The following is a 16,852-nucleotide window of genomic DNA, read 5'->3' as shown; positions in this document are numbered from 1 at the left end:
ATGTCATGAATGGAGAAAAGAGTAGAAGGATATTTGGAAATTACTGCTGCAAATAAATATCAACTCTTGGTATTCGTAATAAAAAAAAAAAAAGATTTTAACTATTCATAACATTAATAACAACATATACATAATATTCAAACTTCAAGATTGCTTTTTCTAAGAAATACCTATCGTATATCATCATCATCATCATCATCATCATCAACACTTACTTTATAATTGTCCTACTTAAAAAAAAAATCATTTAAATTTAAAATTGACTGAGCATATTTTTAACATAGCTTTTAACATTAATTTGTGATATTTTTATTTACATATTTATTTATAACCCCTTGACTGTCCTGAGAGTAATATTTCAATCTACTTAACTGGGTTTAAATATTTAACTATTTTACATAGTCTGAAATGTCTTTACTCTTTACATATTCGTACGTTTTTCCTGTTACAGAAATTCCTGTAATTAAAAAAAATTAAGCATTTTCCTATAATTTAAAAATGATATCAGAAAATGCTATTATACCATTAAATCTTTCATTATATCTTAATTTATTCTATATTTTTAACAAAACAGAAACTCGAGTTACCACAGAAATTAAAACATTTGGACATTCATTTGAAAGTTACATACAGTCATACATTCATGATTACAGATAAATGTGAAAGGTGTCGCTGAAAGACAATAATTGTGACAGAGTAAAATGATGTACAGGAATAAACGTTCCAGAATTATCTTTTGCAAGAAACAAGATCAGCACAAACTGAAGAAAGAAATTCTTTACAATAAACCAGCTGTTGATCATTGATAAAAGTGTGAATTCTGCAAATCTCCAAACAGTTATGCGCCTTTGAACTCAAGCTCAGTAAGTTTCCTGCAATTCAAGGTATACAGTGCAAAACTTCTATTTTTTCCTTCGAATAATTTTTTCATCTAAAACAAAGGCAAGTACTGGAAAGAATTTAGTGTTTTAAAATTTCATGGCAGCATTATTTTCAACGTCATAAGAATTCCCTAATTAAAGAAAGCATCTTCAAACATCTCGTCTCGAGCTTTTATGCAAAATATTCTATGCTTTGAAGTGGACTGTAGAGGAAGAAGATAGCCAAATATGCTTGCAGAAGTTTCGTCTTTGGTTGCAGCAACATTTGAAGCACGGTAAGTATATTTTTATTCTTCTTTTAAGATTTAAATTTCCTTAATGAAATTTGAGTGATTCAATGTTTACTGTTATTTTAATTGTGCTAATTTTAAGAAAATCTCCGATTGCACAACTTATTTCAAATATTAAAAAAGTGGTATCAGATCATTCATAAGTCTATCAAAAAGTATGCATGTTTTAATACCTAGAACTTGAAAATACTTGAATACTAATACTTGAAAAAAAAAAAAAATAAAAAAATAAAAAAGAGCCTTATCTTTAGAGGTATTTTTAATGTCTTATCGCATTTTTAGGATGGCCCACCAGCGACCGAGCGGTAAAGTCGCTGAACACTGGTAGTTCGGTCCGAGGTTCGAATCCCGTGAACGGCCTGGCTTCATGGGCGTTTTCGTGGTTTTCCCCATGTGTAACGTGTATACGAGCCAGTTTGCCTTAGGAAGTCCTCCACGAAGGCATCCCTCCTCTTAGGCAGATAGCCCTCGAGGCTTTGCCATAATCACACACACACACGTACGCATTTTTAAGCTTGAAGTCTTCTTCGTCTGTATAGATATACACATACAGAGGGATCCAAAAATACCGCATATTAAGCTTTCAAAATTTTTGAAAATATAGATGGAATATTTATGGAAAATTTTTTTAAATGAATGGCCCTCCTATACTATTTACAATTAAAATTTGGGTTTCGGGTTATGCTATTAGTTTTAAAAATCGTCTGTTTGGAGCAGGATGGAGATGAGCAGAACAAATTTTTATGATTGAACATTACTTCGCAAAGCATTCTTACAGAAAAGCTGTTGGTGCGTTTAAAGACACCTTTAAAGAGGCCGCGCAACCTGGATAGTTGTTAGAGACTTTGACTGCATTAACGAAGGGCCGAGTTCGAATCCCAGAGAAGGCGTGGATGTTTATAAATGTATAGAGTCTGTGTGGCATGTCTGCCCTTAAAATACGCATCGAACGAACCGAAAGTCTTCTCAAGAGGTTAGTGGTAAAAGGAGATGAGAGACCCTCGGACCCGTCCCCCTGAGGTGCTCTTTCAAAATTGGGGGAGGAACTGAGCTAAAGTCGGGCTGTCACCTATAGGGTCCTCAAGGCTCTTGCCAACGAAGGCGCATAGGCATATAGGGGGTATCACGATTAAACAACTGGCCAATAATATCCGGTTTGGAATTTTCACATCTGTTGAAAATCTGACGTATTTCAAGACAGGAAGGTAAATCAAAATGGGGTATAATTTTTTATAAGGCATACAATAATACATTAAGGTATGTTAAGCTGAAATTTGGTTTTAGGTAATAAATTATACAATTAACTAAAATGAAAATCTAGTTGCTGTTAACTATTTCGTTTCAACAATAATTACACGATGCTTCCGAAATTTTCTCCAGGCATATTTTCTTATTTTTGAATATACATAGAATAAAGATATTGCTAATTTTGCTAGTTTGAATATGAATGCTATTAAACTGAGAAATTTTATATTAAAAGTCAAGATTTTAAAGTTATTTGTCTTTATTTCTGGAAAACATTCATTGTATTTTGATATCATTTTCTCTACTGTAAATTTCATGTTATAATATGCTGTACTTTATAAATATGTTTAATAGAATTTTGAATTTCAGTTGAGTTTCAGGTATAATGTATTAAAAAATAAACAAACAAAATTGAAGTATTCTAACGGTAGCCCAAAAGGATTTGTTAAGGTTTTCTACGATTTCGCTGAGCTCGCATTCTACTAGTCTGCTGTTGCAATCACTTCTGCTAATTCATTTCTTATTGTCTTTTTAGCTTTATTATTAAGCATCATTTTCTTCGCACTTACGCCGTATACGGTTCAACAGCAAAGTTTAAAAAAATTTAAAGCAGCATGTATTTAGAATTCTGAATGAGTTGTTAAATGTTGGCATACGTTTTTCTACTTTTTTCAGTCTTTTCTTAGTTTATCATATCAATATACAGTTTTTTTTTAGCAAGATGGCTTACAGAACTTTATATTTGTATTTTTATTATTAACGTTTTGTGTGTTACCTTTATTAATTAAATATCACGTTCTTCGCACTTAAAACACATAAAATTCAGTTAAATAGCAAAATCACAAACTGTTTAAAAATAGCATATCTTTAGAATTTTCGATATACAATCTTGCGCACTGGAGATAAAAATTGTTTAATCCGTACAGTGTTGCCACCGCTCGCTTTCAGATCTCTGAGTTTTTAAAACTTCATTAAAGTTTTACAAAACAGGAAATATAAAATTCAAAATTCAGGCTTCCAGCTGCCCATGTTTGCATTTTTTTTTCAAAGTGCGAGATACGTGCATATATTCAGGCAGATTCTTCATTATTTAATTTCTTTAACAATTAGACAGGGTGATAATATTTTGTGGCAGCAATTTGAAAAGTTATTCAGGCATTTAAAGAGATACGTCGCCAAATCCTGTTTCCAGACTAATAGCCGAGATTTTTTGGGCTTTAAGAAGGTTTGAAACTATCTTACAAACTATCCGAAATTGTCAAGGCCATTTTTTACCCTTAAAAATAGACAAATGCATATTTTTATTTTGTTTAATGTGGCCCAAATTACAATAAACACGTGACATTGTAATAATCATTTGATTTTATTAGATTCAAAGACATTATTTGAAAATTATTCAGTGAAATATCAGTTGTTGTGTGGATAACTTCGATACAGTAATATCTCGCAAAAATCGACTTCTATCAGTCTGGATTCACTATAGTCTGGTTTGAAAATTTCACTGCAAACTAAATTTTAATTGAGTAAATTTTGAAAATATAAGTGAATCATGTTATGAATTGACCATGGCGGCAGTATGGAAACATATCGCACCAGCTTTGTGCAAATGATTTAATTGGTTTTGAAACTCATTTTTCCAAGGTTGTAGAGACATTAGGTATTTTTTTAAGCAGGTGAGATATACGCACCCAGCGTACTGACCACTACACTACGAAGGTATGCCAAGAAGACGGGAGAAATACCTTATGTGGTTTAAACTGGACAGGAGCCGGGTCTCAGTAAATTAGATCCGTCAAATAATTTCATGCATTTAATCGAATACTAATGAATTGGATAATGAAACACTCATTGAAAGAGAAATACTAAAAAGAATGTTATTAAAATTAATAATTGTAATTAACTTCTATGAAATACGGAAAACATTAATATTAGTATATCTAAATAAAGTGTCGTAAATGCTTTTTAACTTTTTCTCTGAGAAATCGTTTACGTCGCGTTATTTGCTCCTTTCCATTTTCAAGGAGCAAAATTGATAAAATACGAGGAATATGCGAGAAAATACACTCACTATATGTCAGTGTTTATTTACTTGTAATATATTTAATGAAATTTCAGTAGCGGGATTTTAACTGTTCGAATCGACAGAAGGAAAACAGTAAATTTTTAGGAATTAACAGGATTTTAAAACCTGGAAATGTTTAGGAATTAACAGAATTATAAAAACAGTAAATTGTCAAGAGTTAATAGCATTAAAAAACAGAAAACTGTCGGGAAATAACACCATTATGAAAACAGTAAATTGTTAGGTGTTAACAGTATTTTAAAAAAGAGTAAATTGTTAGGAATCAACAGAATTACAAGAACAGTAAATTGTTAGGAATTAACTGCATTATAAAATCTGTAAGGTTTTAGGAATTAATATAATTATAAAACTGTAAATTGTTAGGCATTAACAGCATTACAAAATCTGCATATTATTATAAATCAACAGAATTTTTAAAATAGTAAATTGCTAAGAGTTAACAGCATTATAAGCTGTAAATTGTTACGAATTAAAACCATTCTAAAAATGGTAAATTGTTAGGAGTTAACAGTATTATAAAAATAGTAAATTGTTAGGAATTAACAGCATTGCAAAAACACAAATGGTTAGAAATTAACAGCATTACAAAAGCAGTAAATCGTTAGAAGTTAACAGCATTACTCCATATATGTTCTTGTGGTGTGAGGGGATTATTGATTTATTGTTGAAGGGGGGGATTATTGAAGGCATTATTGATTTTCCATTTTTTCTGCTATAAAAAGCAAAACAGTCTACGCAGTGTAAACAGCATAATTTTCAAAGTTTCTTAAAGATAAGTAATAAGCTATATATTTTCTTAAAATGTTTTCAATTAAGAAATTTTTGATGTCAATAATGCAATATTTACTCTTAAAGAACTTTGTAATTACTTTTGTCAAAATTCATTCTGTCACGGGCACGAGACCAAATAAACTTGAAAACTGAAGCAATGTCTGCTTCTTCTTTACAGTTCCTAAAGGAGTAAAAAAAATAAATAAAAATGGAAATAATAATAAAAGGAATCGAATCAAAATGCACGACGCAATAACTTGCTGACAACTCAAACATTCAAGTAAAAACAATCATCACAATCGACTAGACAATTTAATTAGACAGCAGAAGATTCATTTGCAACTGTTGGAGTCGTAAGTTCAACTCTTGCTCAAGGATGAGAAAAAAGACATGGAAAAAATAAAACAAAACAACCGAGCAGTCTGAAGGAGACTTGGAAATTTCCGTGATGGCGTGTTAATTACAGCTGTTTAAGGCAGATTGATTTAAACATGGACCAATTCTGGATGTCAGGACTACTGTTTGCCATCAAAATAATGACGACGTTGGTTTTCCTCGTTTGGAATAACAGAAATTTCGCTATGTTATATGGGATATTGCCAACTGTTTAAAAACGGCTACGTAACTCACATCTGAATGTAGCAAATCAGTTAGCTGTACTAATTTATTTTGGAAAAAGCGCAGATTTTTATGAGAAGGTCTAATCTGTCCTAAAAGAATTTGCTTCCTTTTCAAGAGAAAATGTAATGTTGTTGAGTGTTCTGAAAGCAATAGCCGGTAGGAAAAGAATGGATTTTATGTTAAATATAACTTAATTTAAGAAACATACATTGTTACGAATTTTGTACTTTGATAGGTAATTTTATTAGAATTATAAATAAAATTGTTGTATTTCTTTTGTAAAATGAAAAATCTAAAGAGAAGCTGCGCCGAAAAGGAAGAATACAGGGGTAAGTGCATTTAACATTGAGTACATGAGTATCTCGGTAATTTGGCGAAATATCACCAAGCTGACAATGGTTTTAGCGACTAATCTCAAAAGTCGCCAAATTTGGCGACTATTTAGTTTAATGTTAAATACATTTGCCCATGTAATCTTATTTACCGGTACAGCTTCGCTTTTTCAAGGTACTTTATCTTATATTACACAAGAGGTATTATAATTTCACATATTAATTCCACTAAATGCATATACACAAAATTCGCAACAATATATGTATTGTTGTGAATCTCTTTATACACACATATATACAGGGGTTGGACAAAAATATGGAAACACCTTTTAAAAAAACATGTTTCTTTGTTTAATATGGTGTAGGAAACCCGTTGGCATCCAAAACAGCTTGCAGTCTTCTCGAAATGGATAAATACAGTTCCTGTATGTTTGCCAAGAGAATATTATACCATTCTTCCTGCAAAACGGTGGCAAGTTCAGATAACGATGTTGGCGGTGGATAACGAGAACGCACTTTCCGTTTCAATGTAGATCATAAAGGTTCGATAATATTCAGGTCTGGTGACTGTGGTGGCCAGGGGAGATGGGACAACTCATCCTCGTGCTCAGAAAACCAGTCCTGGACAATGTGAGCTGTGTGAACAGGGGCTTTGTCGTCTTGGAAGACACCATCACCATCGGGGAACAAAGTTTGTAGCATGGGATGAACTTGATCGGCCAAAATGTTCACATAAGTCTTGGCAGTCGTGTGCCCTGGCACATTTATCATGGGGCTAGCAGAGAACCAGGATATGGCTGCCCAAACCGTAACAGAACCCCGCCATGTTTCACTCTTGGCAACAAGCAGTCTGTATTATAGGCTTGAGATGGCGTTCTCCAGACGTAAACTCGGCCAGAAGTGGGAAACAATGTGAAAGAAGACTCGTCAGACCATATTACTCGCTTCCACTGCTCTATAGTCCAGGCTTTATGACTTAAACACCACCTTTTCCTGTTACGGGCATTAGCATCACTGATGAGTGGCTTCTCAATTGCAGCACGGCCAGCAATTCCCTGTTTATGAAGCTCCCTTCTAATTGTTTTGGTACTCACAGGGTTCGGTAACACAACATTCATTTCAGCAGTAACTTTTGCAGCTGTGGTCTTCTTATTTTTCGTCACAATTGCCCTTAATGATCGTCTGTCACGATCACTCAGGACACACTTTCGTCCGCGCTGTGATTTAGCAGATGATGTTTTTCCGCTTTTCAAATATGCGGAATAAATCTTCGATACAGTACCTCTTGAAACACTAAACACCTCGGCTACCTTGCTTACGGAAGCACCTACCATACGTGCTCCAACAATTTGCCCACGTTCGAAGTTTGTTAACTCTGACATAATGCAATGACAACCTCACATAACAGTACTCCGACAACAACTGAACTGTTTAGCACATTTACGAAGTTGTATAGGTGGCGTCAGTAGTCAAAAACGCCAGCGCCACCTACATATTTCATTAAAATCAATCTTTCTTTTCAAACATGCATTTCATAAGGTGTTTCCATATTTTTGTCCATCCACTGTATATACGCAATTTTTTGAAGAAAGCTAATAAAATGTTGCACCAAAATTTACAGAAGATGTGATTACTTTCTTGAATGCATATTTTCTGCGAAATCATAAATATTGTCTAACGATCATACCTTCTTGAAATAGCTCTCGGAAAACTAATGAAAAATGGACCCAAAGTTTGTCATCTCTGTTGACCGTCATCGATCTTCTGTTGCTTTTATTCAAGCTATTTATCGTATCTCTAATCCATGTTAACATGTTAGAATCTTCAAACTTCTCATTAATCCTCAGCATGGAAATAATGTTATCTTGCTTTTGAAACTATAAAGTGTTACCTTTCGTGTCTTGTTCTTCTGTTTGTGTTGTTTCGTGTCTGCTTCATTCTTTAATACTTTTGCTGCGTTACGAGGAGAAAAGTATGATTAAGTTTTCCGTGAAATTAAAATGATAAACAAAGATTCTTCTATACAATATATTACCCAAAAGATTCTATCTCTTCAAGATCAAACAGGACTGGACAGAAAGACTGTATAAAAACAAAGGACAAAGGATACCCCTGGTGACAAAGCATTTCAATATCAAACTTATGAGAAAATAAACAACATTTCAGCCAATATTGTACATTTATTTATATAAAAAAAAAAAGACCTTGTGTTTAACTTCTGGCAAGAGGATTGCAACTTTAACGCGAAAGTTTTGTTACATCATGGAATGTCTGTGGATCTGTTAGGGTGGGGGCAGACATTTATGAATACATTAATGAATTTTTTAGGGGTATAATGATCAACTCTAGAAATTTTTTTCCTTTTATTATTTATTCTATCCATACCATTTCCCTTTGTTTACGAATGCTAAAACCTAATTTTTCGGATTTAAGAAATTTCTAAAATTTTGCAAAGATATTTTGCTTAATAATAATAATAAAAAAATTTAATTTTTTTTTTACCCCAAAGGGCATCAGCTCAGGAAGATTGTTAATTTCGTTCTGGCATTTTGCGCCTAATTGCTATCAACGGCGTATCACTTTTCAAATTGTTGCCACCAAATGTTAAAGCCCAGCATTATACACTCTTTTGCAAACAATATCGAAGCACCATGAAGGAAGTGGTTGTTTTTGATGAAATTGGATATGTGTATAGCTCATACAGAGGTAATAAAATGATTAAAAAATCAAGATCATAGTACCTGTGCATGGCTCACAGTCACTCACTGAGTGTTCAAATTAGTTGTTGGTCGAACCGCCCCTGGCGGCAATGCATGCTTGAATTCGTCGAGGTAAGGAGTGGTAGAGGTTCTTAATATCATCCTGCAACACATTCTGGCAGGCATTCATCAGTTGTCGCTCCAGATCTGCGATATTTGGTGGTGCCCGAATCTGGCGGCCTACCAATGTCCCAGACATGTTCGATTGGAGAAAGGTCTGGTCACCTTGCTGTTCAAGGAAGAGCATCAACTGCACGGAGACAGTCCAGAGATATTAGAACGGTATGCGGCCTGGTATTATCTTCTTGGAAAATGGCTCTAGGATAACGTACCATGAAGAGTAATGCAACCAGCCGCAGGATGGTATCAACATATCTTTGTTCAAGATGTACGGAGGATGACTAAAGGTGACCTGCTGTCATAAGAAATAGCGACCCACACCATCACACCAGGGATTATGGTTGTATGCCTTTGTAAAACAAAGGCTGATTGGGACCGCTGGCCCCGTCTTCTCCAGACGTGAACTCGGTGGTCTTCTGCTTCAAGAGTGAAGCTGGATTCATCGCTGAACACTATACGATGCCAGTAGTCTGATGCAGCCATGATGATCGGCTGCAATACCACTCCACATGACACCGCCTATGTTGTGGAATCAAAGGGAAACGTCTTAAAGTCCTCTGTAAGCGTAATCCCGCCTCAGGGGAAGTGCCGGGAGATGGTGGACGGTACCATGCGAGGTATAGACGTGGCTGTAGTGCGTTGAATAGTCGACAATGATACCGTTGGGACGGTTCGGGCCTGGGGAACAATCATCCTATCTTGCCTCGCATTTGTGCTCCTTGTCCTTCCAGAGCCTTCATTTCGTTGGCAGTTTCCTTGTAGCAACCATTGCTGCCAACAGCTTTGCACAGCAGTGTCTGTACGCTGCAGGTGGCGGCCTGTTGCTCGGTATGACCACCCAGCTTCACGCAACGCTACAACGCGACCACGTACGAAGTCGTTTAGTTGTCTGTAAGGTCTTCGATATCGTCGTAATGGCATCTTTAGTTTTTTCTTTACGAAATTACAATGGCAGCAACAAAAAAAAAAAAAAAAAAAAAAAAAAAAAAAAAAAAAAGATGAATTTTCCGCCTCTGTTACAGATTTTATACTTTGCGAATTGCGCACAAATGCGCGCTATGATCGCAATTCCCATTTGCATGTTCGATGAAGATGCATACTTGCATCTTGATCGAACATTGCATACGGGACGAAATCCGATTGCAAACCTCCTTCTTAATGCTTCGATTTTTTTTTTTTTTTTTTTTTTTTTTGCAAAACAGTGTATTTAGAGAAATTAAATAATGAAGAATCTGTATAAACGTACGTATGTTTCTCGTATTGTGATAAAATAACGATATCTAGAGCCATCAAATTTTGCCACTCGAGTATGGGCATTTGGAAGCCTAATTTGGAATTTGTTTTATTATCTATTTCATATTTTGTAAAACTTTAAAGAAGTTTGATTAAGAAACTAAACGATTTCAAAGCCAGCATTGACAACACTGTACGGGAAAAAAATAATTATATCTCCAGCGAGCGAGACCGTGTATCGAAAATTCTAAAAATATGCTGTTTTTAAATATATTATCACATTGCTGTTGAGTTGGATTTTATGTGGTTTAAGTGCAAAGAACATCATATTTGATAAATAAAGGTAACACACAAAACTTTGAAAAAAAAAAAAAAAAAAAAAAACCTTTAGGCGTAATATAAAATCTGAAAAATTTCAAAAAAATTCTTTTTGGCTCCTTGTACTTTAATTTATTTATTAATTTATTTGGCAAGAATTTATTCTGCTTTGCTTTTAAGTGACGTTCATGTTGCTTCTTGAAACGTGCAAAAAAGAAGTCTCAGTTTCTGTCTCGCACCTTATCACAATTACACGGATAATTATTTCATGTTTGCTATCAAAGAACATCCTACGCGTACAAAAATTTTTTCTCTCCACCCTGAATCCTCAAGTTTAAATCATTAGTCATGTAATGAATATAAAAGATGTTACTAACTTTTCAATTATTAATTCTTATTGCAGTTTTTCGTCATCTTTTTCTTCTATCTGAACAAAGAAAACTAAATTTCGCTAAAGCAATTATTCTTCTTGAAGCTGAGAATAGTTCAACATTTGCCTGTGTCTTGCAGTCTTTGAAGATGGTAAGTAAAATTTATTTTTCTTTGTTCTTATTTTTATTCTTTAAAAACCTGAAGAAAAATTGAATGCCACACCTTAGTAACGTAACAGAATTTATTCGCATTCCTCTCAATTTTATGACTTTCTAAGCTGAGAAACTGTTAAAAAATCTAAGTTCTGGTTATTTCGTTAAGGCCCATCAGTGGCCATCGCTGAACGGTGATCGTTCCGTTCAGGATCGATTCCCCTCGAACGGGCTGGCTGCATGTTCGTTTTCGTGGTTTTCAGTGTGTAATGTGTATATGAGCCGGTTTCCCTTAAAAATCCTGCACGAAGGTATCCCTCCCATTAGGCAGATAGCCCGCGAGTGTTCTGCCATAAATAAATAAACCAACTCAAAACAAACCAAAATCTCTCTTTTAAATTTTCTGGTGAATTTTTTTTCTTGGACAATCTGCCGATTTCTAATTTAAGTCTCTGAATAAAAATCTTAAAGGGGACCCTAAAATTTCAAAATTCGAGCTTTAAAGGTATTAATAGGCTTTATATTATTAATAGGCTTTAAAAAGGTATTAATAGGCCTTTAAAAAGCTATTAATAGGCCTTTAAAAAGCTAAATTTTTAACATGTAAAAAGTTGGAAGTTGCAGCCTAAGAAACACTAGATACATTTGCTTATCTGTGCATAATGGCGCTTGAGAATATTGTGGTTTTAACAACATTGCTACCGGGAAATGAAGCAGAACTAGGCATGGATAGTAAGACACAAACAAAAGATGTATTGAACTGAAACATATTCATTTCTTCATTCCTTAAATTTTATTAGAAAGGTAGTTTTCAGTCTTATTTGTGCATAACTATTAACAAAAAATTCACTAAATGCTGTGTAATTTAACATTAACATGAAACTTGGCAGATTTCCTTTATAATGTGTCATTTATGATCATGTATATGACGGTCTGAATGGTATACTAAATTTAGACTAAGGCTTCTTGAAACGGTGGTATACATGTCATAGATGGTATAAATGACATACGGCATAAAATGCGGGACCTCCGTTCACACCTGCAAGACACGGTCTAAGCCGTAGCCAACTAGAGAAGTTAAATTTGCTCATACATTGGATGTGTCTACAGCTTTCCCGTTTTGTTTACCCGCTCAATAGGTTTCGCACGTTCACTCTGATTTGTGGACTCTTATACAAAATTGGCATAAGGTTGAAAACTTCGAACTTTATGCTAAAACCCCTAAAACATATTTTGTAACGTTACAAGAACTGGTGGTACAACTCTGATAAACGCCCTAATTTCACCAAATGTGGCGATATGTGTTCTGCGGTGGTTTTTGGCGCGATTGCGTGTTGTATGGCAACCCTGTTGACGTTGAAAAATCTTTCGCTGGAGTTCGTTGGTTCCCGTCATGCTTTGTGTCTGAGAAGTTAGTGAGCAAAGATTTAATGGTGAAAGTTGTTGAATTGAAGTTCGGCGTAAGGAAATATCGTCGTGGCCATCCTGTTGAGGGGCAATGGGCATTTGGAGGTGTGGAAAGAAGGTATGAGAGATTATTTTTAGTGGCTGTGCGTCATAGAAGTAGGGATTTGTGATTATTTGTTATTTTATTTATTTGTGAACCATAGTAGGAATTTTCTGGATAGTGTGTCTGGCTGTCATATAAATACGATATTGATTACGTGGCGGTATGTTAAAGGCGGTATGAAATTGGTATTTCTGTTGTTCGAAAAAGCATTAATGCTAAGTGCATTTTATTTTATTCTTGTTCTTATTTTGTAGAATGTTATGTTCATTGTTTTTTTAGTATGAATTTCTGTCGTTATTGTTGTTTTTTTTTTTTGAATTGTTTGAAATTTATTTCAGTTATTTTGTTGATTAGTGCGTACCGTGTAAATTGCGCAATTCGTAGATGTTTTTTAAAGTTGAAACAGAACGCTGTGTACATGGTATTCTTTGAAATTTATTGTTGTTATGTTGATTTATTAAAGCGAGGTGTGCGTAGTCCGTAAATTCATTCGTTGCCTAGATGGTGCCATTCGTAGATGTTTTTTTAAGTTAAAACATATCGCTGTGTACATGGGCTCTTGTCAAATAATTTTGGTTAGAAACTTCACGGTTTTGCTATCTAAATCTTTTGTTTTTGTTTCGGATTTTTAGCTTAAATTGTGTGTTCAAAACGTGGTTTTTGCATTCGCGAAAACCGTGTTTTTGGAGACATTTTAGGCTTAAAGTTCGAAATGTAGACAAAAAATTTAGATAGCAATATGGCAGCGTGGAGTTTCTCGCCAAAAATATTTGGCGAGAAATTTGACCGTCTTGGTTAAGAGTTCATTTCAATATTTCATCGAAATTGCTTTAATGCTGCCTAGAAGAAAATATATATGTATTTTTATCACAATCTCGGTACTTTTTAGATTTTGGTTTTGGTACTGGTCATGTACCAATATCATTTTTCCACAAAGTTTTTATGATAGGTATTTAATTTAATGCTACATTTATTGCAGGTTGTATCCTGTTCCGGATATAAATTGCTTTAGCTACAAGCAAGAATTATTTTCTTCACAAAAGCAAAGAGTATGAATATTTGCATTGTCCGAAGGAAGAAGTAATCTTGCTGCAACCTTGTCTGCCGAACTGAGTTGTAACTGCGGACGACATTTGCCTTATTCCTTTATCCAAATGGTAAGCAAATTTCATTTAGGTTTATATTTCCGCCTTTTAGTAAGGGCGTAAAATATGTTGTTGTTTAAATGTTACAGCTGTATTTCAATAGCTATATTTTACTATTTTGAATTTGATTAAAAAAAATTCTTTTGAACTCATGAAAAAGTTAGCAAAATTTAAAAGCCTAAGGTATTGTCAGGTATTTTATGCATCAATGTTAAAAGACCTTATGATCAAAATCATTTTTAGTGCTGAAGAGAAATGTATTAATGTACTGTAACTTATTAGCACTTAAATTAAATATCTAACACGAAGGAATTTTTCAGTGGACTTTACAAACAGTATATTTGATCGAACGGAAAATAAGCAAATAAGTAATGGAATTATAAGGAAGCATTGCCCTTCCCCTTGCTTGTTCTGGAGATGTAAGTGATTAACATGTCTAGCTAACAATTGAAAGATTCGTGGTTCGGCGAGTGTACATTTGTGAATACTACCCAGTTGCGGTCCAGTCGTGTAATGAAGGAATTTGATCATTTCAGTTGTTTTTAAAGGGAGATTTTCCAGGGAAGAATATTTTTGTAACAAAGTTGTTTTTAGCTCTCATTGAGCACATGCTTATGCAATTTCGTTTCAAAGCTAGCGTCTATCATTTGACAAAGTCATTTTTTTTAAGCTTAGTGATGAACATGATTTTATGCACCAAAACAGAGTCATATTAATCATTTCATTTCGCTACTGAATGTTTAAGGATTTATTTATTTTTACTAATCAGTTAGTTTATATTCAAAACCTTTACTGTCATTCTCCCTTTCCGCTTTTCTACCAGAATGCAAATTTTAGTTCCTGCATATTCAAATGAGGTAGAAAGAGATAGTATCTGAAGGCAGTTTTAAGGCTGTTAAATCGCAGCGTGTTCCGCCTGCTGAAGGCCACGTTACTAGTTGACTCTCTCTTCCATAGCTGTCTGCGGCTTTGAGTTAGGTTTGTCACGCCGGTATTAAGCTTCAGCCAACTTGTGCGTTATTCATTCTGTATAGCCTTTGGCTATCCAACGACTTATTTAACTTGGATTTATTTTACGCCACTCGAGCTGGCCACTCCATGCGCTAAATTCGTTGCTACTGAAGATAATTTGTCCCACGATGCGAGCCCTATGCAGTCTAGCTTTGCCGTTCGGTAACAGCAAATCGTCACCTATTGCTCCGGTATAAGGGCGCACTCAAGCATCAAGGATATCATCTTTATAGGCTTGAGCATTCATGGTTCCACGTGGAAAGACATGGAGGTCTGTGCGTCCACCCAAAGGAATCACCCCAAAAAATACCACCTCCTACACACACACACACACTGTCTCCTCCGTATGCATCTCTTTTACGGATATCTGCAAATCTAATATCACCTCCTATTGCTTTTGGAGGTTGAACTTGGACTTATCCGCAAAGAAAACAACCCTCCGTTGAGCAGCTGTCCAGTGGACGTGCAGACCTCAAACGTTACTTTCTATTACGTGACAACAGTGTCACGCAAATGATTGGTCACCTCGCGTACGAAACTCTTTCGTGAAGACTTCTACACACGGTTGACGTTGACACCAACCTTCTAGCGGCTGCAGCTTGAGAGGATCTGAGTTTAGTCGGGGTCGAGATTCTATTCCTTCGTGCGCATGCCAACAAATATCCGTCATCAGCGCTCGCCGTAGCGGTTGACCGTCCTTGGGTGAACCTCCTGGAGCCGAATTTGTGGTTAGAATTGTTACCAAATTCTATGAACCACAGAAGGACTCGTGTTTAGCCATTTGGCCACTTCTGTCTGACTTTGCCCTGCCTATAGTCTCCCAATAGCTGTCCATCGCAGTTGTTCAGGCAAATGATGCCTGGAAGGCATTGTTGCAAATTGACTATCCCAGATTTTTTACCAGTACAGCGAAAGTTACAGGTTAGATCAGAAGCATACAGTAGATGACGTATTTCGATTGCAGAGCCATTAATTTTCATACTGCAGTTATATCCAACAATTCTTATTTGATAGCATATTCAAATTTATACGGATCTGCTTATTTTTGAATGAGTTTACCGCTTATTTTTTTTATTTTTCATTAAATTTTGGAAACCAGCGTATATGCATTTATAACTAATTGCTCCGCTAGTGACAAAGTAGTTAAGACTGCTGAATACTCAAACTTTGACCTGAGCAGTCGCAGGTGAATGGGCTGGGTGCATGGTTGGTTTTTGTGGTTTTCATGTGTAATAAACAACATGCGAATACAAATCAATTTTCGCTTTAGAAAGTACTCCACGGAGACATCTCTCCTTTTATGAAGATAGTCCTTGCGTGCTTTGCATATCAGAATAATAACCATTAAATCATAATCACCAACTGTACTTTTTTAATTATATATGTATTTGTTTATTATTATGTCATTATTGCATTGATTTTTTTCTGAGAATTCCTCCGCCTTTCTTTTTTTTTTCAAAGTAACTATACACCTGTAGGCCACGAGGCTGAAGAGATTTGAAACATTGGTATATGCTAATATACCAAAGTTACCATTTATTTTTTATTTAGCATCACTAAAATAGCATTGCAATTACTTACGAAAAGTAGCTTAAACGGCAAATCGAGCTTGATTCTGCCGTTTAAGCTAACTTTCTAAAGGTTTCGTATCATCTGAATTGAAATTACTTAGTCCTGTTAAGAATTATTTTTGATTCGCCAAATTTTTTAATTTAATTTAAATGTTTTCAAGAATAATCGGAGAAGAAAATAAAGCTTTTTTCACCCTGAAATTTTTCCTTTATGTAAAGGATATATACATCATGCATATATATGTGTCTGTGTGTGTAAAATAGCTTCATTTTCTGATTACCTTAAAACTTAATCGTACCATTACTTAAAGCTTCTGGCCTTTACCCTTGTCAAAATCGAAATGCCGAAGAATTAACTAAGAATTAAATCCGTATCTGTGTAGCCAAGGCCGGAGTTTATTGCTCGATGTAATCTCTGCGAATCCTGCTGTCAGGTGA

General features: G+C 34.9%; 1 long non-coding RNA gene across 6 annotated transcripts in view; it reads left to right on the top strand.

Annotated features, from left to right (window-relative positions):
• Positions 1-16,852, top strand: part of LOC118194396 (uncharacterized) — a 1,067,480-nt gene that overhangs the window by 977,984 nt on the left and 72,644 nt on the right. For 3 of the 6 annotated variants that reach the window (XR_015043456.1, XR_015043455.1, XR_015043457.1), the window contains 3 exons: positions 654-1,156; positions 11,057-11,175; positions 13,667-13,844. This is a non-coding gene — a long non-coding RNA (uncharacterized LOC118194396). Of the gene's footprint in view, positions 1-441; positions 1,157-11,056; positions 11,176-13,666; positions 13,845-16,852 lie in introns of those variants that run through there. The other 3 variants (XR_015043453.1, XR_015043454.1, XR_004759084.2) reach the window with 2 other exon arrangements.

The sequence above is a fragment of the Stegodyphus dumicola genome, chromosome 10 (genome assembly GCF_044657685.1).
Source record: "Stegodyphus dumicola isolate Sdum_Otavi_A_Nest chromosome 10, ASM4465768v1".
Taxonomy (NCBI): Eukaryota; Metazoa; Arthropoda; class Arachnida; order Araneae; family Eresidae; genus Stegodyphus; species Stegodyphus dumicola.
This window is presented reverse-complemented; position numbering and strand designations above follow the sequence as displayed.